Genomic DNA, 27,994 nt, shown 5'->3' on the forward strand with positions numbered 1-27,994 from the left:
CCAATTTTTAGTCTTTCTAAATTATCCGTACATTACAAGTATGTTTAAAATCCTGCTAATGTTTTAACCTGCTTACAATGATCTTGTATATAAATTATGAACTTCTTCCATTCTTTTTTAAAGTTCTTGTCATCTTGGCTCCTGAGCTCCCCAGTAACCACAATGGTGTCAAAGTGCCACCGTTGTATGATAAAGAATTGGAAATTGCATCCATGCCCAAGTTCACAAATTATTTGAGAATATAAACCAAGACGATATGGTTTTGCAAGGACATAACATAAGAAGAGCCCAGCTGGATCAGGCCAAAGCCCCATCTAGTCTGGTATCCTGTCCTCACGGTGGAAAATCAGATGTAGAAAACGCTGAGAAGTTCAAACACTCCCACATTAAATGAATAAGGCAATATTGGGTTCAGGTAGCAATACCCAATCTGGGATATCCCATTGGAAACTGCAAGTGGGTGATCAACATAATGGACTCCTCCCCCATAACAACAACAAAAATTCTGCACACAGAAATCTAGCATGTCAGGGAGACTGCTAGGCTAGAACTCTTTTCTGTGACAACCCTTTTCTCTAAACTTCCGTGAAGGAACACTCAGTCCTCTCAACCCTCACATTTATTTATTGATACAGTGGAAGCTTAGTTGTTGAACGTAATCCATTCTGGAAGACCGTTTGACTTCCAAAATGTTCAACAACCGAGGTGCAATGGGTGGTTGGAAAATTCAATTGAGAAAATTGAGAAATGCGCCTCAGAAGCCATTCAACTTCCAAGGCGCGTTTGAAAACGGAAACATTTACCGTATTTTTCGCTCTATAACACGCACCCGACCATAACACGCACGTAGTTTTTAGAGGAGGAAAATCCGTAGGCATGCCACCCATAGGCATTTCCTCCATAACACGCACAGATATTTCCCCTTACTTTCTAGGAGGAAAAAAGTGAGTGTTATAGTGCAAAAAATACGGTACTTCCGGGTTTTCGGCGTTCAAAAACTGAAACGTCCGGCTTCTGAGACACTCAAAAACCGAGATCCCACTGTATTTACATTTATATCCCACCTTTCCTCTTCTTCTTCATTTTATACTCACAAGAACCCTTTGAGGTAAGTTAGGCTGAGAGAAAGTGACTGGCCTGAGGAGACCCTGTGAGCTTCAGCGCTTATTGTTTTTAGGAGACCACTAGTTCTCTCACAGAGCTACAATTCCTCAGAGTTTTCCCTGAAGGGGGATTGACTCTTATGTCACTCTGGGAACCGCACTGTGGTTGGAAAGAAAAAAGGATCCCTCATTCATTTTATAGGCTTCCCGTGTGCATTAATCCTCATTAGTTGCAGAACACTTAATGAGACAGATGTTGTAAGCTGCTGCCAGGCATTTTCTATCCTTTGTGATCAGCTATCATTTCAGCCGCCTCTAACCTAACCCAACCTCTCCCCTGCTCAAAACTTCCAGATTTCGCAAGCAAACATCAGACAGGATTGCAAAACGCATTAGCCAAGAATATCATCCTGTAGTGACATGGAGAAAGAGAGTGGTTGTCTAGAGAATGGATGGCGGCTAACAGATTGAGGTTGAATCCTGACAAGACAGAAGTACTGTTTTTGGGGGACAGGGGGTGGGCAGGTGTGGAGTACTCCCTGGTCCTGAATGGGGTAACTGTGCCCCTGAAGGACCAGGTGCGCAGACTGGGAGTCATTTTGGACTCACAGCTGTCCATGGAGGCGCAGGTCAAATCCGTGTCCAGGGCAGCTTTCTACTACCTCCATCTGGTACGCAGGCTGAGACCCTACCTGCCCGTGGACTGTCTTGCCAGAGTGGTGCATGCTCTGGTTATCTCCCGCTTGGACTACTGCAATGCGCTCTACGTGGGGCTACCTTTGAAGGTGACCCGGAAACTGCAATTAATCCAGAATGCGGCAGCTAGACTGGTGACTGGGAGTGGCCGCCAAGGCCATAGAACACCGGTCCTGAAAGACCTACATTGGCTCCCAGTACGTTTCCGAGCACAATTCAAAGTGTTGGTGCTGACCTTTAAAGCCCTAAACAGCCTCGGCCCAGTAGACCTGAAGGAGTGTTTCCACCCCCATCATTCAGCCCGGACACTGAGGTCAAAATCTGAGGGCCTTCTGGCGGTTCCCTCACTGTGAGATGTGAGGTTACAGGGAACCAGGCAGAGGGCCTTCTCGGTAATGGTGCCCGCCCTGTGGAACGCCCTCCCACCAGATGTCAAGGAAATAAACAACTATCTGACTTGTAGAAGACATCTGAAGGCAGCCCTGTTCGGGAAAGTTGTTAATGTTTGAAAGTTTCTTCTGTGTTCTGTTGGAAGCCGCCCAGACTGGCAGGGGAACCCCAGATGGGCGGGGTATAAATAATAAATTATTATTATTTTGTCCAAGACTGGCCCAGTGAACTCCATGGCTGCGTGCAGATTTGAATCCGGCTCTTTTGCCACCCCCAGTGCAAAACTCTGACTGCTAGACCCCATTGGCTCTCAGTAGCAAGAAAACAGCGCTCCTCATAACTTTTAGCACAGTCATGCTCCAAAAACCAGGCGCGTCCGGCAGCCTATGCATCTGAACAGCTTTGATGTGCTATATTTTTAATCTCCAGCTGGTTGGCCCACACAGAGAGACCTTCCTGAAACCTGACCTCCCTCTGTGGCTATGGAAATCCGCCTTCACGTCCTGACCCTCTCAACTGGCCGAGTCATTCTTTCCTCTACTATCATTCACCAAGAGGAACGCACCACCCAAGCATGACTCAGCACCAGGCATTTGCCCGTTGCCATTGGCTGGGACAGGAGCATGCCCAGTCAACGCCCAGGCCAGGGAATTAGGAGGAAACGGGATCTGCATCAGCTGAGCAGGCTTTCAGGTCTCACGATGATGACAAAGCTGTCGGCGGGCCCGCAAGGGGGAAATATTCCATGCATGCTGAAAATTCGATTAAATGAGGAATTGGCCCCCGGGACTGGCTTTCAGCACTGAAAGCGCCACAGATTGTTCCGGCACCAGACTTTGACAACCATTGAAAGATTTTTAACAGGGGAGGGTGGGTGGAAAAATTACAGAACTGCAGAGTTGGAAGGGATCATGCGGTCATCTAGTCCAACCCCCCTGCAATGCAGGGATCTTTTGCCCAATGTGGATCTGGCGTAGGACACCTAACTATTAGCTTCACCTAAACTTAGATCCCCCCCCCATCTAATATCCCTAGTGCTGCAAGATTGTCGCAAGAACGCCTGGATTAAAGCTGTCCATCAAAAACTTCACTCTTGTGGTTTATCACCAAAACAGCTACTCACTTTGGGTTTTAGTAAAGCAAACAGTCTAATTTGTCAGCGCCTAAATGTTATCGAGCGTCAGAACAACTTGGCCACAATAAGGAAATTTTGCCCATGGTATGACTATTTTGCACCTTCCCATTTCGACTCTCTGGCACCCTCTCTGCATCACCTAGCAATTCCAAAATATAGGCACACTTTTACTCTCTCGAGATTGAATGTATTGCCCTCGGCTGTACTTTAGGGACGATTCCAACAGATTTCACACGAAAAACGCTTATGTCCCTGTGGAGATGGCAGTACTGAATCGGTGGCGCATGGCCTGCTGGCTTGCACTCTTTATAAAGATTTGAGGAATAAGGTTATCGCCCCTCTTTTATTGTCCATTCCGGGTCGCCCAGCCACTGCCACAGTGTCCGTTCTCTTGGCAGATCAAGATGAGCAGGTGACAACAAAGGTTGCAAGGTTTTTAGCTGGGGCAATCAGAATAAGATCCACTGCTTGACTATTGATTCAAAACTCCAAATTGTATTCTATATAATTGACTTTTTATTTCTATTCTTTGTATATTGTACTGTTATTTTATTGCTATGGCTGATAGCTGATGAAAATAAAAGATTCATTCATTCCTCATTCCTCTGCCCAATGTGAGTCTCGAATCCAAAACCCTGAGATTCTGTGTCTCATGCTCTTCCAGCTGATCTATCCCAGAGATGGCCAGTTAACAGAAATGAGAATTTCAGGTGGCTACAGATGGCAGAAAGAGGTCCCCATCTGAATATTCAAAGCAGCATCATACCACTTCAAACAGCCACAGCCTCCCTCCAAGAACCCTGGGAACTGTAGAGTTTTGTCCAGGGCGCTAAAAGTTGTTGGGAGATCACCTAGTCCCAATAAAGACCTACAATTTCCACACAAATGGAAACCATGTGAAATTTTAGCTCTGTGAAGGGGACAGCGGGTTGCATGCCAAATTTCTGCACTCTGAACAAACTACATTTCCCAGAATCCTGGCGCAGGCATGGAAACGCAAGCGAGGTCGCTTTTAATTTATTTACAATATTCGCACGGCGCTTAACGTGTGAAATCCCTAAGCTGTTTACACAAAACACAGCTTAAAACACACCCTTAAAAAAAGGAAAAGGGGGGGAGCCCACTGTGCCCCAGGACACTTTTTATTATTTATGAATCACCTAATTAAAAGAACTATTATTACATTAATTTATATATACAGTGGTACCTCAGGTTACATACGCTTCAGGTTACATACGCTTCAGGTTACAGATTTCGCTAACCCAGAAATAGTACCTCGGGTTAAGAACTTTGCTTCAGGATGAGAACAGAAATTGTGCTCCAGCGGTGCGGCGGCAGCGGGAGGCCCCATTAGTTAAAGTGGTGCTTCAGGTTAAGAACAGTTCCAGGGTAAGAACGGACCTCCAGAACGAATTAAGTACTTAACCCGAGGTACCACTGTATATATATATATATTGATTCATAATTGAAAGAAATCTCTGAACGACACCCAAAAAATATCGCAGAACAAAGTCAAATGCAAAAAAAGAAAAAGAAAAAAAACTGCAGGAACACAGAACAGGAATGATAACAATATTTAATTTTTCAAAAGTCTTTAAACCGGGCAGCACTTTAAAAGGACGATGGTCCCCTGTGAATTAGGCCAACTAGCTGCCCTAACCTTAAATCTCTGCTGAATGGAACGTGTTGTGTGTTTTTTAGAGCAACAAGATTTCAAGGCGCCTCTCACTAGAGAGATTTTCTACAGGGCAGGGACTGAATCAAGTCTATTTGAATGCTTGTTTCTGGCTGCTTATCCTGTTACCTGATAAACTAGTTCTGGGTGCAGTCAGAATAAAACAGCATCCATTCCTCCTCCAGATTCTTCTCACGCCCCCCAAGCCTGGGAGCTCTCTCATCTCCTTGACCCGGTCTAGCAAAAGATTGCGCCTGCTTTCAAAAGGGTCTTCCATTCTTAAAAAGGCAACAGGGCTCCAAAGTGAGGCCTCTCTATTATTTTCGGGTTGGGGGAAAACCCCCCTGCATTGATCCCACTTGTTCCCGCTGTCTGACGGAGGGAAATATAAAAGGCTGGACTTTGGGAGTTTGCCAGCTCAGTTACTTCTCACAACATAGAAGCAAGATTCTTCAAACCCTCCAGTACGGTGCTAGAATCCCAGATATATAAAGCTTATCGTCAAATGGCACCTTAAACCTAGGTTACGGTCGCCACAATGGAATGGTCTAGCCACCCTTTTATTTAATTTTTTTTGCAGTGAAATTTATAAAAATAATATTAATAATAATAATAATAATAATAATAATAATAATAATAATAATTGTTATTGTTATTATTATTCCTTTCATTTCTAGACAGCTTTGTATTTTAAAGGGAGGGGGAAATCTCAAAACGGTTTGCAACACATTAAAACAACCAACATAACAACCCAAAATAAAACCAATTGAAGTCTAACAATGTCCCGATAATATCTCAAGGGAACCATGTTAACTACCCCTGTTCTGTGCCATTTTTTCCAATGAAGTCTATTATTATTATAGTCATTATTACTTCATTCCTATACCGCTTTATATTTTAAAGAACAAACCTCAAAGCACATTAAAACATCAAATGAAACAAATCAGAACAGAAACACTTTCAAGCTTCTAGGAAAATATTTCAGATCCTTCTCTAAGTGACGTTTTGCTTTCCACATATTTATCGGCCTACTTTATACAGCTGCCCCATAGCAGAAATATTCTGGGAAGGCAGTGTGGGATAGCGGTTAGAGTGTCAGACTAGGACCTGGGAGCTGAGGGGTCAAATCCCCACTCAGTCATGAAGCTCCCTGGGTGAACCATGGAGTCAGTCACAGCCTCCTGGCCGACCTCACAGAGTCGTTGCAGCGATTAACTGAGGAAGGAGGTGAGGAACCATGGGCTCCTTGTCGAAAAAGGCTGTAGATGCAATAAATCAGCTTTTCTGCTTAAGAAAGCTGGAGGGGCCAGTCAGATGGAGATGTCAATCACCAACTCAGCATCCAGAGATCTCCATTTGGTCGCAATTGGACCCATGTCTCTCTCTTTTAATCTTTCTTCCATCTCTCTTTATTTTCCCTCCCCTTCTTTTTTCTTTCTTTCCCTCTGGATCTATGCATTTATTTTATCTAGGTTAGTGTTTTAGTCTGGACAACAAAAAGATATTTGATAATAATCCTTGTAGTGATGTATGGAAGTGAGAGCTGGACCATAAAGAAGGCTGATCGCTGAAGAATTGATGCTTTGAATTATGGTGCTGGAGGAGACTCTTGAGAGTCCCATGGACTGCAAGAAGATCAAACCTCTCCATTCTGAAGGAAATCAGCCCTGAGTGCTCACTGGAAGGACAGATCCTGAAGCTGAGGCTCCAAGACTTTGGCCACCTCATGAGAAGAGAAGACTCCCTGGAAAAGACCCTGATGTTGGGAAAGATGGAGGGCACAAGGAGAAGGGGACGACAGAGGAGGAGATGGTTGGACAGTGTTCTTGAAGCTACCAGCATGAGTTTGACCAAACTGCGGGAGGCAGTGGAAGACAGGAGTGCCTGGCGTGCTCTGGTCCAGGGGGTCACGAAGAGTCGGACACGACTAAACGACTAAATAGCAACAACAATAAAATCTAATAAAAATTATCCTCTCCCCATAGCTGTCAAGTGTCCCTTATTTGAAGGGACAGTCCCTTATTCCAGCGCCATGTCCCTTATTGATGGATGTCCCTTAAATGTCCCTTAAATGATGTCCCTTAAATTTCAAAGGAAGCAGCTCCTCTCCCTCCCTCCCTGCCGGCCAGGGAGGAGGGAGGCTCCAACTGTATTGATTGGCTGTGTTGCTCACCCAATAAGAAGTCTAAGAACGACTGGGGGGTGGAGCTTGCATGCCTTGTGCGTGGCTAGTTAATGCAAGCCGAGGGGTTTTTTGAATGCTGGATGCCATTTTGTTGCACGTGCTGCTGCAAACTTTGTAGTGCAAGGCCAGGCCAGGGAGCCATCTTAAGTTGAGGCTGCATAGGCCTTGTGGTGCATGTGATTCAGATTCTATTCAGTTGAGCCTCTGGTTCCAAAGTTGGTTGGACAGTGTTCTCGAAGCTACCAGCATGAGTTTGACCAGACTGCAGGAGGACAGGAAGACTGGAGTGCCTGGAACAGGTGAGGCTGCAGGTCCCTTATTTTGGCTGCTGGTCCCTTATTTTCAAATCTGTAAGTTGACAGCTATGCCTCTCCCTCCCAAAAGAACATCCCTACTTCAAGCCTTGAAATATCCCCGTCTGTTACTCTGGAGAGCTGTTGCCAGTACTGAGCTGGACTCCCTCTCATGTTCCCATGTAATTTGGTCCTTTTGTATACAACCATGAGGACTACAATCTTTCTCTAGCTCTTTTTTAAGGGGAAAGGCCACTTAACATTCTGCTCAGGCTGACACATGAGAATGCGTGTGCCCCAGGCCGACCTAAGCACTGCTTGGCTGAAACAATGGGTGGTTTTGACTTTAAGCCGCTAAATCTTTCCCTATTGTGTTGCTGTCCTCCAGGGCTGCTGTTCAGCAACTCTCCGCTCCCCCAAGAAAGAAACGGCTGAACCCTGCCTTGCACAGAGTGGGCTGAACAAAAGGATCTTTCTTCAGGCTGACTCTTCGGGATGCAATACCCCAGGAAGCCCGAAATTCAACTATGGCAACACAGCCCAGCCTTGAGCAAATGCTTCTTGCAACAGAGCTCTATCCCGGTTCAGTAAATCTTAGTTCAAATCCCAGACTGATGAGTGCGAGTGGTCTGAATATGTGAATTCCAGGACCACAGTTCACTCCATCTTCGAACCAAAGGAGAACATAGGCACGGACTAGGCAGAAGTGCTTAAAGGATTAAAAATCCTAGGAATATCACAGTACAGTGGTACCTCAGGTTACATACACTTCAGGTTACAGACTCCGCTAACCCAAAAATAGTACAGTGGTGCCTCGCAAGACGAAAAGAATCCGTTCTGTGATTCTCTTCGTCTAGCGGGTTTTTTTGTCTTGCGAATCAAGCCCATTGACGGATTAGAGGATTAGCGCTATTAGCGGCTTTTAGCGGCTTTTAGCGGCTTTTAGCGGCTTATCAGTTTATCGGATCAGCTGATAAGCGGCTTAGCGGCTTAGAAAAAGGGGGGGAGGGAAAAAAACCCGCAGGAACTCGCAAGACATTTTCGTCTTGCGAAGCAAGCCCATAGGAGATTCGTTTCGCGAAGCACCTCCAAAACGGAAAACTCTTTCGTCTAGCGAGTTTTCCGTCTTGCGAGGCATTCGTCTTGCGGGGCACCACTGTACCTCGGGTTAAGAACTTTGCTTCAGGATAAGAACAGAAATTGTGCTCCGGTGGAGCGGCGGCAGCAGGAGGCCCCATTAGCTAAAGTGGTGCTCCAGGTTAAGAACAGTTTCAGGTTAAGAACGGACCTCCGGAACGAATTAAGCACTTAATCTGAGATGCCACTGTATACTGATATATCACAATGCCTTTTCCTGCACTGTGATTTTTGCCGGCGCCTGCTCTTGTGGTTCACTGCCCCCCCCCCTTCGTGAGGCTGGGGAAACCTGATCCGGTTGAGTTAACAGGGGCTGCAGGAATCGAGAGAAGCATTAGCTGGCTTCGTGGTTTTCCCCATGTTGTAATTTTTGCACAGCGCACGCACACAGGACTCAGCTACATTAGTCAAAAAACAATGTTTAGAATGTGTTATAAACATGCAACACCAGGTGGCGCTGCAGAGCAAAAAACTTTTCTATGCGATTTTACATAGAGTTTTTTTCTTTTTCTTTTGTTATAATGATTTAATTTATGACTTATTTATAGCGGGGGGGAGGGTTCCCCCTGTGTGTGGGGTTTTCACCCATCGTGATTTGTGATCAATAGCCAGGTCAGAAATTATGAAACCGGTATAACTATATGGACTTCAAACTGCTTTTGGATGGTATTATTGATATATCGCCCAGTTATTTAGCACCTGCTTAAAATATTTTGTGTAGGGATGGAGCCAAAGATGACCTTGAGAATAAATCAAGAGCCAAGAACAATTGTTGTCTCAGCCTGTATAACAAAGGTAGGGAATCTATGGCGTTCCAGATGCTATTGGTCTCTTAACTACCATCCGCCCCAACCTGTATGGCCAGCACTCAGGGCTGTGTTAGCAAAGTCAATTAAACAGCATAGATGGAGTCCAGAAAAAGAGGCATGGGGAGGGGCATTTAGTCTTCAGGCCTCAGACTCCCCATCCCTGATCTATCAAGCTAGTGTGTGTGTGTGTGTGTGTGTTCTCCACAAACTGAACAAAAATATTTTACAGTGGTGCCTCGCAAGACGAAATTAATTCATTCCACGAGTCTTTTCGTCTTGCGGTTTTTTTCGTCTTGCGAAGCACGGTGTCGGAAAACTTTTGGAAAAGCTTCAAAAATCACCAAAGTCTTCAAAAACCTCAAAAAAGGCTACCACACCGTGTGCTATGAGTTGCTCCTCGAAGTCAAGTCGCAACTGTATTAACGGTTTTAAGAAAAAGGAAACAAACTTGCAAGACGTTTACGTCTTGCGAAGCAAGCCCATAGGGAAAATCGTCTTGCGAAGCAAGTCAAAAAACCAAAAACCCTTTTGTTTTGTGAGTTTTCCGTCTTGCGAGGCATTCGTCTTGCGAGGTACCACTGTATTATTTGAGGAGAAAGGGAGAAATATTGTCTGCCTTACCTTCAGGCCTTACACATAGCAGGCAGACAGTCAATCAAATATACAGAGGGAAAACTAACCTCAGAACGACACAGCCAATCACGTGCTGCCTCAGTTGCTAAGCAATGCTTCAACCAGTTCCCACCTTTGGGCTAGCTGACTTTAGCACTAACAGAATTAAACTGAATGGTCCCTGCTACACTTCCAACAAGATGATGGGAGCTGGGGCTCCAGCACTAGCTTGGGGGGTGGGGTTTAGCTTCCTCATTCCTTCTGCACAGGAACCTTTTAGATTACTTCCTAGAAAGCGGAGAAAACCACCAGAACTGACATTTTATATTTCTTTTAGAGATGAGCAGGTTTCCAACAATAATATTTAATTTTTGAATCTTATTTTTTCTATCTTTATCCTTCAACCTTTCTTTTCTTTTCTTCTCTCTCTCTCTCTCTCTCTCTCTCTCCTTCCCTCCTTCTATTCCTTTCTCTCTCCCACCCCTTCTTTTATGTTTTATTGTATCTAGATCAGTGGTTCCCAACCTTTTTTGGCCATGCACCATCTAAGCATCTCTAAAATCCTGATGCTCCCCCTGTGACATATAATTCTTATTATTCAAAAAGTGAACTCCTAGTCACATGGAGGAAGCCTAAAAGGCCATTCACTGTTAATAACTCATTCTTGAATTGCCCCGCTTAAAAATAAAATTGCTCCCCTTAATATCAAATTGTGGGGGCTGTGCCCCACATTGAGAACCACAGATCTGGATCAAAATCTTTGTTTGGGTGAAAAAAGAGAAAGATATTAAGTTTTGTATTTTTCTCCATAAACCTTAATCAAATAAACGATTGAAAACCACCAGGAGCGGTGGCGGCGGCTGTAAATATGACAAATAAAATAACTGCAAGGAGTAGAAATCTTGTGGACTTCAAAATAAGCAAGCTTCCCCCAAAATAGAGGGGAGGGGAGAGTTGGGCCCCCAGGTCTTCTCAGCTGAAAACTGGCTTGTTCAAATCTCAGCTGTGTAAGCAGGGAGCTTTGGGTAGGTGAAAAGCCGTTCCTTCCTTCAAGCAGGGGATTATACAGGGCTTGACATGATTCAGCTGGGCACTGTGCCCGCCACTTGGAAGACTCTTTGCACAACTGCGGCACCTTGCCCCTCACACGCGGAGGAGAGGTTCTTCTGAAGCGCCAAGATTTGGCAATCGTTTTCCAGCTGGCAGAGCTGCCGTGTGAACTTGGAAACAACCAGCGCAGGGGAAGCAATTCCCATGCAGAGACTTCAGCCCCAGTTTTCAAAGCCTGCCTCTGCAGTCATGAGAGCTAGCAGCATGGGTATATTTAATTTTATTATTTTATTTTAAAAAGTGGTGGCCAAGAGCAACTCGCAAGGAAAACGCTTCAGAGGACACCAGAATTTTCATGGAGAAGTCTGTGAAATGGTGAAAATGACCGGGAAAATCAGAAATCCGGAAGAGAGGGACTATAATAAGGAATGGGGGAGAAATTTGCAATTTACTTAAGAGAACACTGTAAACAGCTAAAAGCTTTGGGCAGGATTTGAGTAACGCTTGTAATGTACTGAAAACTAAGGTAAAAATGGATTATTTAAGAAAAATAGAGAAAATATGTGATGCAGTTGAAAAAGATTGAATATGGAAACCGTGGAAGGGTGGAGGGGAGCTAAGAAGTAAGGGAATCCTAAACACTGATGGTGATGTCTAATGTTTGAATTTAAATGTGTAGTGTAAAACTGAATAAAGAAAGATTGTATCAGAATTTTCATGGAGAAAACCACTTCCTTGCCTCCAACATTTCCTGCTTGTTGTTGTTGTTGTTTAGTCATTTAGTCGTGTCCGACTCTTCGTGACTCCATGGACCAGAGCACGCCAGGCACTCCTGTCTTCCACTGCCTCCCACAGTTTGGTCAAACTCATGTTGGTAGCTTCAAGAACAACGTCCAACCATCTCGTCCTCTGTCGTCCCCTTCTCCTTGTGCCCTGCATCTTTCCCAACATTTCCAGGGAGTCTTCTCTTCTCATGAGGTGGCCAAAGTCTTGGAGCCTCAGCTTCAGGATCTGTCCTTCCAGTGAGCACTCAGGGCCGATTTCCTTAAGAATGGAGAGGTTGGATCTTCTTGCAGTCCATAGGACTCTCAAGAGTCTCCTCCAGCACCATAATTCAAAAGCATCAATTCTTCGGTGACCAGCCTTCTTTATGGTCCAGCTCTCACTTCCATACATCTCTACTGGGAAAACCATGGCTTTAACTATATGGACCTTTGTTTGCAAGGTGATGTCTTTGCTTTTTAAGATGCTGTCTAGGTTTGCCATCGCTTTTCTCCCAAGAAGCAGGCGTCTTTTAATTTCGTGACTGCTGTCACCATCTGCAGTGATCTAACTATCCACAAAAAACCCAAGTGGGAAGGTTTGGTCCACTAACGCAGCAGTAGAAGAATATTTTTTGCAGCTCAGGGGCCGCATCGCTTCTCAGCAAGCATCTGGCGGCCGAATACAAGTGATGGGCGGGAGACAAAAGTGATCAGAGCCACTCTGGCGAGGCAGTCTGCGGGCAGGTAGGGTCTTAGCCTGCGTACTTCCAGGCTATCGGGGTGAAATCCCCAAAAAGAATGTTACTTTTTTTCTGTATGCCACAACAGCCGCGATAATATTGCTAGCAAAGAATTGGAAGAAACAAGATTTACCAACTATTGAAGAATGGCAGATGAAGATGATGGACTATATGGAACTTGCCAAACTGACCGGGAGACTCCGAGACCAGAGAGAAGAGACGGTGGAAGAAGACTGGAAGAAGTGTAGGGAATATTTGAAAAAATATGTTAATATTTAAATCTTAGAAGAGCTTTGAAAGTGGATATAGGCTGTAGGGTTAGAAGATAGTGTATTTTAAAATAATATTATTTGTAAGCGATAAAATGTGAAGTTATCTTAAGTGTGATAAAAAAAGATGGTTAGAATCTATGATACAGTGGTACCTCGGGTTAAGTACTTAATTTGTTCTGGAGGTCCGTTCTTAAACTTAAACTGTTCTTAACCTGAAGCACCACTTTAGCTAATGGGGCCTCCTGCTGCTGCCGCGCCGCCAGAGCCCAATTTCTGTTCTTATCCTGAAGCAAAGTTCTTAACCTGAAGCACTATTTCTGGATTAGCGGAGTCTGTAACCTGAAACGTTTGTAACCTGAAGCGTATGTAAGCCAAGTACCACTGTATATGTAAACTGCTAAAGATGAAGTAATATGAAAATCACATAGGTGGGACTTGGGGAAGCCCATTTAACAACGTTTAGAAAAAAGAGGATATGACAAGAATTTGTTTGTATTTCTTGTTTTTCTGTTTGTGTGCTTTATTTGTATTATAAAATGAACAAAAAAAATTGGGGGAGGGGGAGAGAAAGAAATCCGGCCATCAGCCTGCATTATAAGGCCAGCCCTTCAAAGTTTACCCCAAGGGTGCTCTTAGCTTTCCCCATTAGTGGCTCCTGCAGAGAACCTTCGCCACTTTGCCAGAGACAAGTAGGTAGGTGGAAAAGAGGAGAGAGAGATATACTGATTGGCAATTGCATAAAAGCTCTGTTGTAACCTCCAGCCATCCTCCCCGCAAGCGCGCGCGCGCACACACACACACACACAAGCCCTGCACTTAGCTTATAAAACTGCAAATAATAAAGTCATGCAAAAAACCAACTCTGGCTAAGACATGCTGAAGCACAAAGGGCGCCACAAATTGTCTTCCAAAAACAGTAGAGAGATTTACCAAGACCCTAGTCTGTAACCTGAAGCATATGTAACCCGAGGTACCTCTGTACAGCATTTGTGAGTCGGGGTGGGTTTAGTGGTACCTCTGGTTGTGAACGGGATCCGTTCCGGAGGCCCATTCGCAACAAGAAAAGAGCACAACCTGCAGCGGCGCGTCTGTGCAAGTGCATGTTGCAATTCGCTGCTTCTGCGCATGTGCGTGATGTCATTTTGCGCTTCTGCGCATGCGCGAGCGGCAAAACCCGGAAGTAACCCTTTCCGGTACTTCCGGATTGCCACGGGATGTAACCTGAAAGAATGCAACATGAAGCAGACGTGACATGAGGTATGACTGTATTTGCTAAATGTCTTTAATGTTTTATTTTTGACCCTCAAAATTCAATGGGCACAGATCCACTGCTGGTGGCTGCTGTTGTCCAGAACATCTGGACAGCACCAGGTTAGGAAGGCTGTGTTCAATCATGGCTGGGATTTTGCTCCCCATTCTCATTTTTTGCCTCCCTTTATGAGTCTGAAATTGCACAGCTGCCAGCTCATCAGCGACAGGCATGAGGTCCTTTTCAAGCCTCCAAGAGGAAAATTAAAAGGACTAACGGTGGGAGGCTGGCAACTGGAGCCATTTTTATGCCTGGAACAACAAACAAAACCCCCCAGGGCTAATACAAAGGTTCCACCCTGCGCTTTCCCCTGGGATTTCGCTGCAATTAAAACTCTACTCTGATTCAAGTTGAACCATTTAGCCCTTAACCATTTCGTGCATTAACAGGGATTTGCATTTGAGAGAAAGTGTTTTGAAAAGGCCACACTTTTTATTTTTATTATTTTGCTTTTTTAAAAAATAAATATCTTTATTAATTTAAAATAAACACATTTATGAAAAAACAGACATACATACAAGTAAACAAACATACAAACAAATAACAGAAGAATCAAATAAACCACCACCCTATAAAATACAAGAAAATTAATATAATTATCATCATATATACAGTGGTGCCCCGCAAGACGAATGCCTCGCAAGACGGAAAACTCGCTAGACGAGAGTTTTCCGTTTTGGAGGTGCTTCGCAAAACGAATTTCCCTATGGGCTTGCTTCGCAAGACGACAATGTCTTGCGAGTTCCTGCTGGTTTTTTTCCCTTTCCCCCCCTTTTTCTAAGCCGCTAAACCGCTTATCAGCTGATCCGATCAGCAGATAAGCCGCTAAAAGCCGCTAATAGCGCTAATCCGTCAATGGGCTTGCTTCGCAAGACGAAAAAAAACGCTAGACGAAGAGAATCACAGAATGGATTCTTTTCGTCTTGCGAGGCACCACTGTACTCCTGATACTGAACACAATTATAAAACTTATATAAAAGAAATTTTAAACTGACTTCCAATTAATCTCACTGTAATCTATCCATTACTTTATACTGCACAGTTACATATTTCTTATATAATTTCTTTTTACCTCCCTACGAACTTAAATTTCTACAATACAGGGATCAGTCTAATTCTGCAAAGATTTTCCTTTTATTCCATAGTTTTCTAAATATTCTTTAAAGATTCCCCGATCCTTATAGACTCTTTGTTTTGGTTGGCTTCTTACTCTTCCTGTCGCCTTCGCTAGCTGCAGATATTCTACCATTAGGATTTGCCAATCTTCCGTGTTGGGTATTGTTGTGTTTTTAAAAGTAAAATGGTATCTTACTTTGATCCTGAGAACAACAGGCCAAAGCCAGGTTCTTTTGGGAGGAGCAGGGGGACTTTGCCACCCCAATCTCTGAACGGTACAAGAAGGAGGCGCAGCACACATATTTGTATATTTATACAACCTGAGTCTACAATGGAGGGGTTCACAGCAAAACACCCCAAGAGGCTCTTGCTTCTCCCACAGCCACGCCCTTGGATTCATGCAAACACCAGACATCTTGCTCTGACTCTCTCTTCAGCTTGCCGCTTTTAACAGCCTGACACCTCTAGGTCACAACATAGCCAACTTTACAACTCTACCACAATACCTGAAGGACCGCCTCTTTCCATATGAACCTGCCCAAATCCTGAGAGGCCCTTCTTCGTGTCCCTCCTCCTCGAGAGGTCCGGAGGGTGGCAACACAAGAACAGGGCCTTCTCTGCAGTGGCTCCCTGTCTGTGGAATGATCTCCCCAGGGAAATTTGCCTGGCGCCTTCATTATACACCTTTAGGCGCCAGGCAAAAACATTCCTTTTTAACCAGGCCTTTGGTTGATTGGATTGACATCCTATGCCCTTTTAAAATGTGGCTCTTTTGGGGGGGGTAGTGTTATTGGGTTGTTGGTTTTATTTTGATTATATATATTGTAGTTTTTATGTTGATCTTTTCTGTGAGCAGCCCTAAGACCTCCAGGTATAGGGCGGTATATAAATTCAATAAATAATAATGTCACGGCTGCCTCAGGTCCCAGCTCACAAAGGACCAACGCCAGTTTCTCTTTATATACAAAGGTCTTTATTGAAGTCCATTAGTTGTTCCAGCCGTACGTCTGTTAGCTCAGACCGTAGAAGTCTCTTCTGAGTCAGTGCCCCCCCTACACCAGCTTAAGATGCTTGCTTTGCTCCACCTCCTCCTGTCTTTCCTTTTCCGCAGGGTCTTTCTGCCCTCTGGAGTTCCGCCCCTCCTAGATTCTTCTGACGCTGAATCTCCCGATGGCTCTCCCTCCCTCCTGCGGGCTTTGGGACCTGGCTCCTCCCCCGGGCTCTCCGTTTCCCCGCGCGCTTGCACATTTGAACTTGGTGCGCGCGCCCAGTTTCCAACCCTTCTCCTGATGGTAACGTCACTCCTCTCACTGCTCCCCTCCCCTTCCAGAAGAGTGGCTTGTTCTGACCTCTCCTCCGTTCCAGCCAACGGAGCTGCTTCTCCTGACACACTGGAACTCCCCTTCCCCTTCGCTACGCTCTGGAGGGGAAGCCGGCTTTGATCTCCAGCTGCTGCTTCGGGATTCCCTGTTGGCTCTTTCCCCCTGATGAGTCACCCCTGGGGCTCCTCTCCCCCTGGCTACAGGCGCCCCCTCCTGGGAATCCCCTGATTCGCTGGAAAAGCTCATGGAGTCCCTTGGGCCACAGCCCTCCTCCTCCTCTCTGTCCTCGGACTCTGCCCAATGGTCCTCCCTCTCCTGCCTCCCATGTGCCTCTGCCCCTGAACCCCTGACAAATAATAATAATATTACTTCAAACTCTGCCTTTGATTTGGCTCCAAGCTGAGGCAAATGGCTCATCATCACAGTGAGAGGCAGCAGTGCTTTTGAATGCCAGATGCCGGAAACCTCAGGAACAGCGTTACAAACTCAGATATACGGTGGTACCTCTGGTTGTGAACGGGATCCGTTCCAGAGGCCCGTTCGCAACATGGAAAGAGTGCAACCCACAGTGGCGCGTCTGCACACACGCGGGTTGCAATTCGCCGCTTCTGCACATGACGTCATTTTGCGCTTCTGCGCAGGCGGCAAAACCCGGAAGTAACCCTTTCCGGTACTTCCGGGTTGCCGCGGGACGTAACCTGAAAGAACGTAACATGAAGGTATGACTGTATAAGCTAGGTGCCCAATGGCTCCTTAAACCAGGGTTAGGTAAAGGGACCCCTGACCATTAGGTCCAGTCGTGACCGACTCTGGGGTTGTGGCGCTCATCTCGCTTTATTGGCCGAGGGAGCCGGCGTACAGCTTCCGGGTCATGTGGCCAGCATGACTAAGCCGCTTCTGGCGAACCAGAGCAGCGCACGGAAACGCCGTTTACCTTCCCGCCAGAGTGGTACCTATTTATCTACTTGCACTTTGACGTGCTTTCAAACTGCTAGGTTGGCAGAAGAATCCAGGGTTATAGTCGCCAAAACAGAATGCCTAGTTTTGCCTAGAAAGTCGTATTTTTCAACACGACTTTTGGGTTCCTCACATTCATTCTCATTGCCCAGATAAAATATCACAGACAGAATTCTGTTAGTGTGTGAAAGCCGGCAAGATCCAAGGATCCCCAAACACGCACCTCCAAGGAGGTGGAAATGTCAAGTGCCATCCTGGCATCCTCACTTGGTTCCAAGTGGCCAAGAGCCAGGTGCGAAATGCGACTGGCGAATTTTGAACACTGCTCAGGAAGGAAGAGGGCTCTTGTATTCGGGTCTTGATTTTGAGCTTTCCCTAGGCATCTGGTTGGCCACTGTGAGAACAGGATCCTGGTCTAGATAGCTCTTATATTCTTAAGACAACATGATTGGATGGGAACAGGTTGTGGTAGCAACCCACAAGGAGCCAAGCGAAATCTTTCTGCCAGCTTTGAAACAAGCAAAAAAAACCAACCACCGCTGATCAGTCAGGGAGGGGAAAGGGCAATTCTGGTGTCAATGATCTCAGGCGACATTTTTCACCGCCAATGAGATATAACCGGCCGTGACCTTCAGCACAGTTTCTCCTTTGGCTCCGAGCTAAAGATTAAGCACGCACAGTCCAAACGCCACTCATCGCCTGCCCCAGAGATTGCAGAAGAGGGGATTCAAGTCCAGGGCTTTTGCCCCATTGCGAGAACCAAATCGATGGGTTCAAAGTCCTCATGGGAGGGAGAAAAACACACAGAACGTGAAAGGTTTCTGCAGTTGCACCAAGCATCACAGATCAGGGGCTATTTGAGCCAGCTAGGGTGCCCATTCTGTGGTGCAGTGGTTAGAGTGCCAGAAGAGGACCTGGGAGAGCACAGTTCAAATCCTAAGTAATTATAAAAGGTAGAGAGACCCCTGACCATTAGGTCCAGTCGTGGCCGACTCTGGGGTTGCGGCGCTCATCTTGCTTTATTGCCCAAGGGAGCTGGCGTACAGCTTCCGGGTCATGTGGCCAGCATGACTAAGCCGCTTCTGGCGAACCAGAGCAGCTCACGGAAATGCCGTTTACCTTCCCGCCGGAGTGGTACCTATTTATCTACTTGCACCTTGACATGCTTTCGAACTGCTAGGTGGGCAGGAGCTGGGACCGAGCAACGGGAGCTCACCCCGTCACGGGGATTTGAACCGCCAACCTTCTGATCGGCAAGCCCTAGGCCCTGTGGTTTAACCCACAGCGCCACCCGCGTCCCTGTAATTATATATAATCTTTATTGCGGTCCAAAGTCCCTCCCACAGAACAATTTCAGAACAAACAAGTAATTTGCTTTCTAAAAACTACACAGAAGCCGCTTCAAAGGGAACCTGTCTCCTAATTCAACCAAGCATGCACCACTCTGAACTGTCGTTCACACAACACACAAACACACCCAAGTAAAGTACGTGGGCTAGAAATGAGATGCTAGCCACATGCCCCAACAAAGTCTGAGCCACTGGCCAAGCCCTCAGCAACTGCACATTTGATGCGTGACCAGGTGACAACTGCAACAAAATGTTACAGCACAGCGTGCTTCTAGTCAGCAGACTCTATTCCTCTTTAAAAGCAACACGCAATATATTAAAAAAGGCACAATGAACACTCAAAATAAAGCCACATTTCTATTGCTAGGACTTGGCAAATGCCATCGTAACTCGTGGACTGTTTCATCCTAGCGCATAATGTTCGATACGTGATGTTTCACAGATTATTTGCAGGCCGTAAATTTTGTCATGCTTGGTCATGATGTCTCTGCCTCCCCAGTGGATGGAAGTTACCAGAGGGGGAGAGAGCTATTGTGCTCAAATCCTGCTTGCAGACTTCCCCAGGGATTCTGGTAGGCCACTGTAAGAACAGAATGCTGGACTCCCAGTACGTTTCCGAGCACAATTCAAAGTGTTGGTGCTGACCTTTAAAGCCCTAAACGGCCTCAGTCCAGTATACCTGAAGGAGCGTCTCCACCCCCATCGTTCAGCCCAGACACTGAGGTCCAGCTCCGAGGGCCTGCTGGCGGTTCCCTCATTGCGAGAAGCAAAACTACAGGGAACCAGGCAGAGGGCCTCCTCGGTAGTGGCGCCCTCCCTGTGGAACGCCCTCCCACCAGATGTCAAAGAGAACAACAACTACCAGACTTTTAGAAGACATCTGAAGGCAGCCCTGTTTAGGGAAGCTTTTAATGTTTGATGCATTACTGTATTTTAATATTTTGTTGGAAGCCGCCCAGAGTGGCTGGAAAAGCCCAGCCAGATGGGCAGGGTATAAATAATCAATTATTATTATTATTGGGCCACTCAGGGTCTTCATGGTCTTAAATGGCTCAGACATATACCAGGAGAGGGGAGGTCTGCTCCTAAGGACTGGGCATTGTGCCAGGCAGTTCAATTTATTTTATTTTTTTAGCTGCTCTGATCACAGGCGGTTCTCTGCTCACCCTGTCGTTTTGTTTGTTCTGCAGATGATGGCTTTCCTTCCCCGAGCAGAAGCTTCTCGAACTGCCAATTCAGCAGACCGAGGCAAAACCAGAAAAACAGAGGCAAAAAACAATGTCTAGGAGGAAAAAGCAGTACAACTGGGGGCAGATTTGAAGAGGACTGTAGAAAGCTGCCTTATTCCGAGTCCGGCCATTGGGTCACAGAACCATAGAGTTGAAGGGACCCTAAGGTTGACCCGGGACGCGGGTGGCGCTATGGGTTAAACCACTGAGCCTAGGGCTTGCCGATCAGAAGGTTGGCGGTTCGAATCCCCGCAACGGGGCGAGCTCCCATTGCTCAGTCCCTGCTCCTGCCAACCTAGCAGTTCGACCAACCACATGACCCGGAAGCTGTACGCCGGCTCCCTCGGCCAATAAAGCGAGATGAGCGCCACAACCCCAGAGTCGGCCACGACTGGACCTGATGGTCAGGGGTCCCTTTACCTTTAAAGTTGACCCAAGTCCAACCCCCCTTGCAACGCAGGAATCTCAACTAAAGCATCCACGACTCCCAACTTCTGCCTGAAAACCTCCCGTGAAGAGGAGACCAGGAGTCGATATCACTATCTATCAGCTCTTACTGCCGGAAAGTTCTTCCTGATATTTCATCGGAATCTCCTTTCTTGTAACTCAAATCCATCGGTCTCGATCCTACCCTCTGGAGCAGGAGAAAACAAGCTTGCTCCATCCTCCACGTGACGGCCCTTGAGATATCTGAAGGTGGCTACCATATCTCCTTTCTGTCTCCTCTTTTCCAGGCTAAACACACCCAACTCCCTCAACTGTTCCTCATATGGCTTGGTTTCCAGACCCTTGATATTCTTGGTTGCCCTCCTCTCCACATGTGCTAGCTTCTCAATATCCTTCTTAAATGATGTCACCTGGAGCAGGACACAGTGGTCCAGGTGTTGTCTCACCAAGGCAGAATAGAGAGGTACTATTACTTCCCTTGACTGGGACCACTATACAGTCATAAAGGTAAAGTAAAGGTAAAGGGACCCCTGACCATTAGGTCCAGTCGTGACCGACTCTGGGGTTGCCGCGCTCATCTCGCTTTATTGGCCGAGGGAGCCGGCGTACAGCTTCCGGGTCATGTGGCCAGCATGACTAAGCTGCTTCTGGCGAACCAGAGCAGTGCACGGAAACGCTGTTTACCTTCCCGCCAGAGTGGTACCTATTTATCTACTTGCACTTTGACGTGCTTTTGAACTGCTAGGTTGGCAATATGCTTCAGGATAAGTATTTTTGGTTTGCGGCGTTCGGGAGAAGATTTGTTCGGCAACTAAGCCGTTCAAAAACCAAGGTAAAAATTGTACCTGTAAAGAGAGGGCATGGGAACCATTCTTACCTTCCTAATCTCACCTGTCAGCAGTGAAGAATCCACCATCCCACCCCCCACCCCTAAAAAACAGGGACTGGCCCTAATCCTATGAAATCAAGGCTCCAGCAGCTGCTGACGGGAAGCAAAGAGATTAAGTATAAGGACAACGGGGCCTCCTCTGTTGTGGCCCCGCCAAGGCAATGTCCAGCATCCTGTTCTCACAGCAGCCAATAGGAAGCCCACAACCAGGACCTGAATGCCATAGAAACTCACCCAACTTGTGCTTACCAGAAACTGGTATTCAGAGGCATGCAGAGGATATAGTGCGTGGCCATCTTGGCTAGAAGCCATTGATCGCCTCCCTCTCCCAAGAATTTGTCAAGTACCGTATTTTTCGCTCTATAAGACGCACCAGACCACAAGACGCACCTAGTTTTTGGAGGAGGAAAACAAGAAAAAAAAATATTTCTGAATCTCAGAAGCCAGAACAGCAAGAGGGATCGCTGCGCAGTGAAAGCAGCAATCCCTCTTGCTGTTCTGGCTTCTGGGATAGCTGTGCAGCCTGCATTCGCTCCATAAGATGCACACACATTTCCCCTTACTTTTTAAGAGGGAAAAAGTGAGTCTATTTATAGAGCAAAAAATATGGTAAGTCCTCTTTTAAGGATATTGGTGGTCATCACTACGACCTCCATTTTGTTCCAGGGAAGCGGGGGGGGGGGGAGAGCATTTTTAACTTTTGCGTTTGTTTTCTACAAGTAGTTTCATGCTGGCTATTTGATTCTCCTCTTCTGCGATTTTATCTCCGTTATTGCAGCTTTATTGCAGTGCCGTTTTACAGCAATTTCTTTTTATAAGTTCCATTTTGCAAGCTGGCTCCAAGCAGTTTGGCTGGAGAACAGCCAGCAGGAAAAACTAACCAGGTAACTTTAAAAGAATGGGGGAGGTGAGAGAGAGTGAGTTGACAAGTCACGTACAGGCAGGCACTTCAAAGCTGGCTGGCCTGTTGTTGTTTGTGGGCTGTAGGCCAAGCTGGGGCTAAAATTAAGCCTGCAATTTGCCCCCGAACCCATTTTCAATTCCAGGACTTGGTCCTCAAGGAAGTCATGTAGCTGCTGGAAGTGGAACAGGAGGGATCATTCAGCGTGTAAGTTAAGGGTTAATCATATTAATGCTAAAGTCAACTAGTAAAGGAAGCGGCAGTGGAGGTGTTGGTTAACAACTGAGCAGAGTGGCTTGATCCTCACTGAGCCAGTGCTGCGCTCTCATTGGCTGCACAGTTCTGAGGTAGTTTTCCCTCTGTATGTTTGGTTGAATGCCTCCCTGCTATGCACAACGCCTGAACTAAGAATGACAAAACCTTGTTGAATTTACATAGAGTACAGTGGTACCTCAGGTTAAGTTCTTAATTCGTTCCAGAGGTCTGTTCTTAACCTGAAACTGTTCTTAACCTGAAGCACCACTTTAGCTAATGGGGCCTCCTGCTGCTGCCGCACCGCCAGAGCACAATTTCTGTTCTCATCCTGAAGCAAAGTTCTTAACCCAAGGTACTATTTCTGGGTTAGCGGAGTCTGTAACCTGAAGCGTCTGTAACCTGAAGCGTATGTAGCCCGAGGTACCACTGTAGTATATTTTGGGGTATGCTTGCATTTGTTGGCTTTCTTGGTGAGCGGGGTTTAGCGTAAGTGAATTGGGAAAACCTGTACTTGAAGTTTGGACGACAGACATGTTTAGATAAATGTTGTTCATATTAAAACTCAGTAAGATTACATTTATAAAAACCGAAACCTCTCACTTCCTTTCCTCTCAAATTATACATTGTTTTTGTTCGATTTGTTCAGTAGAATGCCAACAGGACTTTTCCCCCCAGACTGCATCTGGTAATTTAAACAAATCTGCTAACAATAAGAAGAATGAGCACCTTTCCCACACTGCAGAGAACACACACACACACACACACCAGCTCTATGGATCATGGATGCTTTAGCTGAAATTCCTGCACTGCAGGGGGTTGGACTAGATTACCCTTGGGGTACTTTCCAACTCTACAATTCTAATATTCTACGATTCACTTCCAATGCTTCTCCCGCTTTTTCCTCTGTCTACCTCCAGCATGCGGCCCCCGAAAGCTTGCCTAAAAGCGAACGAGGCCCCCAAGCTGAAAACATTCCCCCAGCCCTGCTATCAATCAAGACTTTGAAATAAAAAAATGTAAGCGTGCAAGGTTGATATCCATCAAACACTTGGGAGAGTGGGGCAGAAGGAGGGGGATAACGCTCCAATCTAATCAGACGCCTTTGCTATAAATCAGACGGGAGAATTCTTCATTTGCAGCGCCGAGTCGGCTCATCAAGGCAACCGATTCCAAGCCCCTGCCAACATCTCTCCTTTCCAGAAAGTCCTGGGGCCTGTCATTTAAGATGTTACAGTCCAATGATAAAAGAGACTCTTAGGCCCAGAACACAATGAAGGGAGGCAAGAGTGGAAAATACTGGAATGTACGAAACAGCAGCCTTCTTCTGAGCACAGTTTGCTCAGAAAACTGGACCAGTAAACACGGCGGGTCAACAATCACAGAAGATAACACTGGGAGGGTGAAGCAACCTGTTCTGTCCCTCATTTTACAGGAACTGGCCTGTGCTTCACGTGTCTCTCGCTTGCACAATCTCTTTGCTATTAAGGGGGGGGGGAATGCATTAGAAAGTATGACAAAGGGGTTTTTCTAGCATTTCAGACAAAGGATGCGAAAAAGCTCCAGGCTGCTTTTACGGATTTCGACTTGATGGCTAAAGCCTTGAATCCTCAGAAGAACAGAATTGGATCGGTCCAAGATCTCACAGCGACCAACCAAATGCAAATAAGGATCCCACAGACAGGAGTATCAGAGCAACCACCGATTCTCTCTAGTGTTCCCCAGCAACTAGCATGATTTATTTGCAACTCGTCCTGTGCTGTAAAGTGCAAGAAAACATTACATCTAAATAAAAGGAAAGTGTATGGAAATGAGAGCTGGACCATAAAAAAGGCTGATTGCTGAAGAAATGATGCTTTTGAATTATGGTGCTGGAGGAGACTCTTGAGCATAGCTGTCAACGTTTCCCTTTTTTAAAGGGAAATTCCCTTATTCCAAATAGAATTCCTCACAAGAAAAGGGAAAAGTTAACAGCTATGCTCTTGAGCAGGGGTCAGCAACCTTTTTCAGCCTCTGTCCCTCAGACCATGTGGTGGGCCGGACTATATTTTTTTTTGGGGGGGTGAACGAATTCCTATGCCCCACAAATAACCCAGAGATGCATTTGAAATAAAAGCACACATTCTACTCATGTAAAAACACCAGGCAGGCCCCACAAATAACCCAGAGATGCATTTCATATAAAAGGACACATTCTACTCATGTAAAAACACGCTGATTCCCGGACGGGGCCTTAGGTTGACTACCCCTGCTCTTGAGGATCCCGTGGACTGCAAGAAGATCAAACCTGTCCATTCTGAAGGAAATCAGCCCTGAGTGCTCACTGGAATGACAGATCCTGAAGCTGAGGCTCCAGTACTTTGGCCACCTCATGAGAAGAGAAGACTCCCTGGAAAAGACCCTGATTTTGGGAAAGATGGAGGGCACAAGGAGAAGGGGACGACAGAGGACGAGATGGTTGGACAGTGTTCTCGAAGCTACCAACTTGAGTTTAACCAAACTGCGGGAGGCAGTGGAAGACAGTAGTGCCTGGCGTGCTCTGGTCCATGGGGTCACGAAGAGTCGGACACGACTGAACGACAACAAAAGGAAACACCAAATTAGGCAATCTCCATAGTACACCAGATGGGGCACTTAAACCTCAGCAGGTAGCCCATCTAGGGGAAGGAAAGGTCTGATCCTAAACTTCCACTGCCTTGCAGGATATCTTCAGAAGAAACAGCTAAGGAGTAAACTCTGCACAAATCCGGAGTGGGGTCCCTAAGACGGTTGGATGTCTCCTTGTACGCCTCCTTCCGGCAACTCCTGCAGCCACGCTGGTGCCAAACGTATCGTTCTGCTTTCCTTTGGTGATGATGAGGAAAGGAAAGGAGGAACCCAGATCATCTGATACCTTAAGATTCACATCAGGACAGCGGCGTAACGTGAGTTGTCAGCACCCGGGGCAAGGCAAGTAATTTGCGCCCCCCTAACCCCTAACCTGCCGCGTCAGGTGATCTGAGGCGAGTTGCCGCTGGCGCTGCCGCCCAAACGACGCCGCTTGCCCGGAGGAGGAGGGGGGCAGAGAGGCGAGGAAAATGCAACATGGCCCAGCAGCGGCGGAGGCGGGGCTGTGAGGAGGGGCTGCCTGGCGCATCCTCCACGGCCCTGACGTGCGGGGACCGCAACGAGCGCTGAGAGCCGCTGCCTGCTGGACGCCTTCAGCCCGGACGCGCGCACAGCTCGTCGGTTCCGCGAGACATGCGGCTCTGCTACAGCCTGCGCCTGAGGCTCTTCGGTGACTCCGGAGGCAGCGAGCGCGCCCCCCCAGATGTTGCGCCCGGTGCGGCCGCCCCCCCTTGCACCCCCCACGCTACGCCACTGCATCAGGATACCTTTAGGAAGCAAAGCATTGGATCTTCCAAAGCTTTGGCTCACTTAACATGATACATTGACTCAAGAGTTTACAAGCAAATCAGGCTTAGGGAATTAGGGAATGGATACATCAGTCAATTTCAGTTCCCTCTCCATTTTTCACTCAGATTCAGTTCTCCTAATTTTTGCAGCAATTAGCAACTTTAAAAAATAAAAATAAAAAATCTCGTGAAAATTCACCAGCCAATCTTAGTGCAAATTTCTCCTAACGAAACACCCTTTTCGTAGGCTGTTCGCCCCAACGTACAGAATTTTTGCGAGCCGTTTCCCCCCAGTATAAAGCACTTGTATATGTTAAGTTTCCCCAATACATGCGTTTTTGTGCAGACTTTCCCCTAATATGTACATACTATTTGGCTGGAGATTTGCACTGCAAAAATTCAGAGAGGAATTCAGTTGACATGCAGGTTTGAGTTTTAGCCTCATTAAATTGCAAATTGCCCCCCGCTGCCCGCAGCACTGCAAGTAATGGTTGATCTACCAGGCTTTTTCATAGGATTACTGTTATCGGCAGATGGATTGTCCCAAAGGACGCTGTTGGTTCACCACAACCCATGGTCCTCTATAAAGAACAGCTATGGCTGCATGCTGGGAGCACTCAATGATGCGCTGTTTGCGCAAGCAAAGGGAATACCCAAGAGACTCCCATGTGTTTGGGGGATACACATTCTGCTCACATCCCAGAATCCTCCGCAATATGCAAACCACCCTTGACAGATGGATCGACATTAAGAGCATTCCTTGGCAGCTGAAAAATCTGAATTCCACCAGACTAGTCGGGGGGGGGGGAACACCCAGCTTTTCAAGACAGCCTTTGTTCTTTTCACTGCCACAATCAAGCTTTTATTACACCCATGTTGCCGGATCGCCTGCCTACCTACACAAAGCCCACACCTTAAATGGGTCTCCCTTTCTTACCTCTACGAAACCCCCACTCTCTCTGCCCCCACGTGCTCTCATACCCTTCATCGCTCAAAACTATTCCAAATTTTTGCAAGGGCACACGAAACAAGATTTGTAAACACGCTCTCTCGTCAGAATCGCTCTTTTAGAGTGTTCTGGGCATGGAGACGAACACCCTTTTTTCGTATTCAGAGCGCGCAACCTTTCAAACTGAAAAATGAAGGGTACATGCTGGCAACTTCAGCCAGCTGTCAGGAAGAGGTGCCCACAAACGCGAGGGAGGGTGATGGATCATTTCCAACCTGTGTGCGCTCACAGAATAAAACCACCAGGGCCAAAAAGGGAACTGGTTTTAACTGCTGCCTCCCCGGGACAGAGAAATTTAAGAGCCAAGCAAATGTGTTGGTGGTGGTAAGGAAAGTCTTGACCCAGTGGCAGGGTGTGCTAAAAAGATTGGGATCAAAAAAAAAGTGGCAAACTAATGTGAATTCATACCCCCCCCCAAAAAATGAATGAGTTTAAAGACAGACGAGAAAAAAGCAACACACGTCTATTTATATCCTAAGCAAAAGAATGCAATCAGTTGTCAAGTAGGCAAGCACGGAGACCCCTGAGGTAGACCAAGGTCAAAACGTCTTTGGGTTTTGTGACAGTTTATCTTCCTATATACATAAAAGATGTAGGATGTCGTCACGCTCTGCAGCCACAGCAACTGCACTGTGGGGAACAGCTGGCTGGTCCAGGCAAGCTGTTTAATGGAGGTGTCTCTCCCCCTTTGGCAAACGTGAGGTTTAACAAAGGGGAGAGAGGCTTTGCGAAGGGCCTCCCGCTGCCTTTAAAAAGGGAGGAACTCGGAGAAGGAGGGGCTTGGGGAAGAGGGGAGGGGCTTGGGGTGAGTTGTGGGAGATTGGCAAGGAGGGTGGGGCAAAGCGAGGGGGGTTGATCAGGAGCGGGGGGAGGGCAAAGGGTAGGCAGGGTTGGTGTGCAATTTTATTTGTCCGGTTTGTTGGCATTTTTGTGTTCCATGACACTTACGAGCTACATT

General features: G+C 46.6%; 1 protein-coding gene across 2 annotated transcripts in view; it reads right to left on the reverse strand.

Annotated features, from left to right (window-relative positions):
- SLC25A1 (solute carrier family 25 member 1) overlaps positions 1 to 27,994 on the reverse strand; it is a 56,908-nt gene that overhangs the window by 22,101 nt on the left and 6,813 nt on the right. The window lies entirely within an intron of this gene.

The sequence above is a fragment of the Podarcis vaucheri genome, assembly GCF_965113315.1.
Source record: "Podarcis vaucheri genome assembly, chromosome: 16".
NCBI classification, from domain to species: Eukaryota; Metazoa; Chordata; class Lepidosauria; order Squamata; family Lacertidae; genus Podarcis; species Podarcis vaucheri.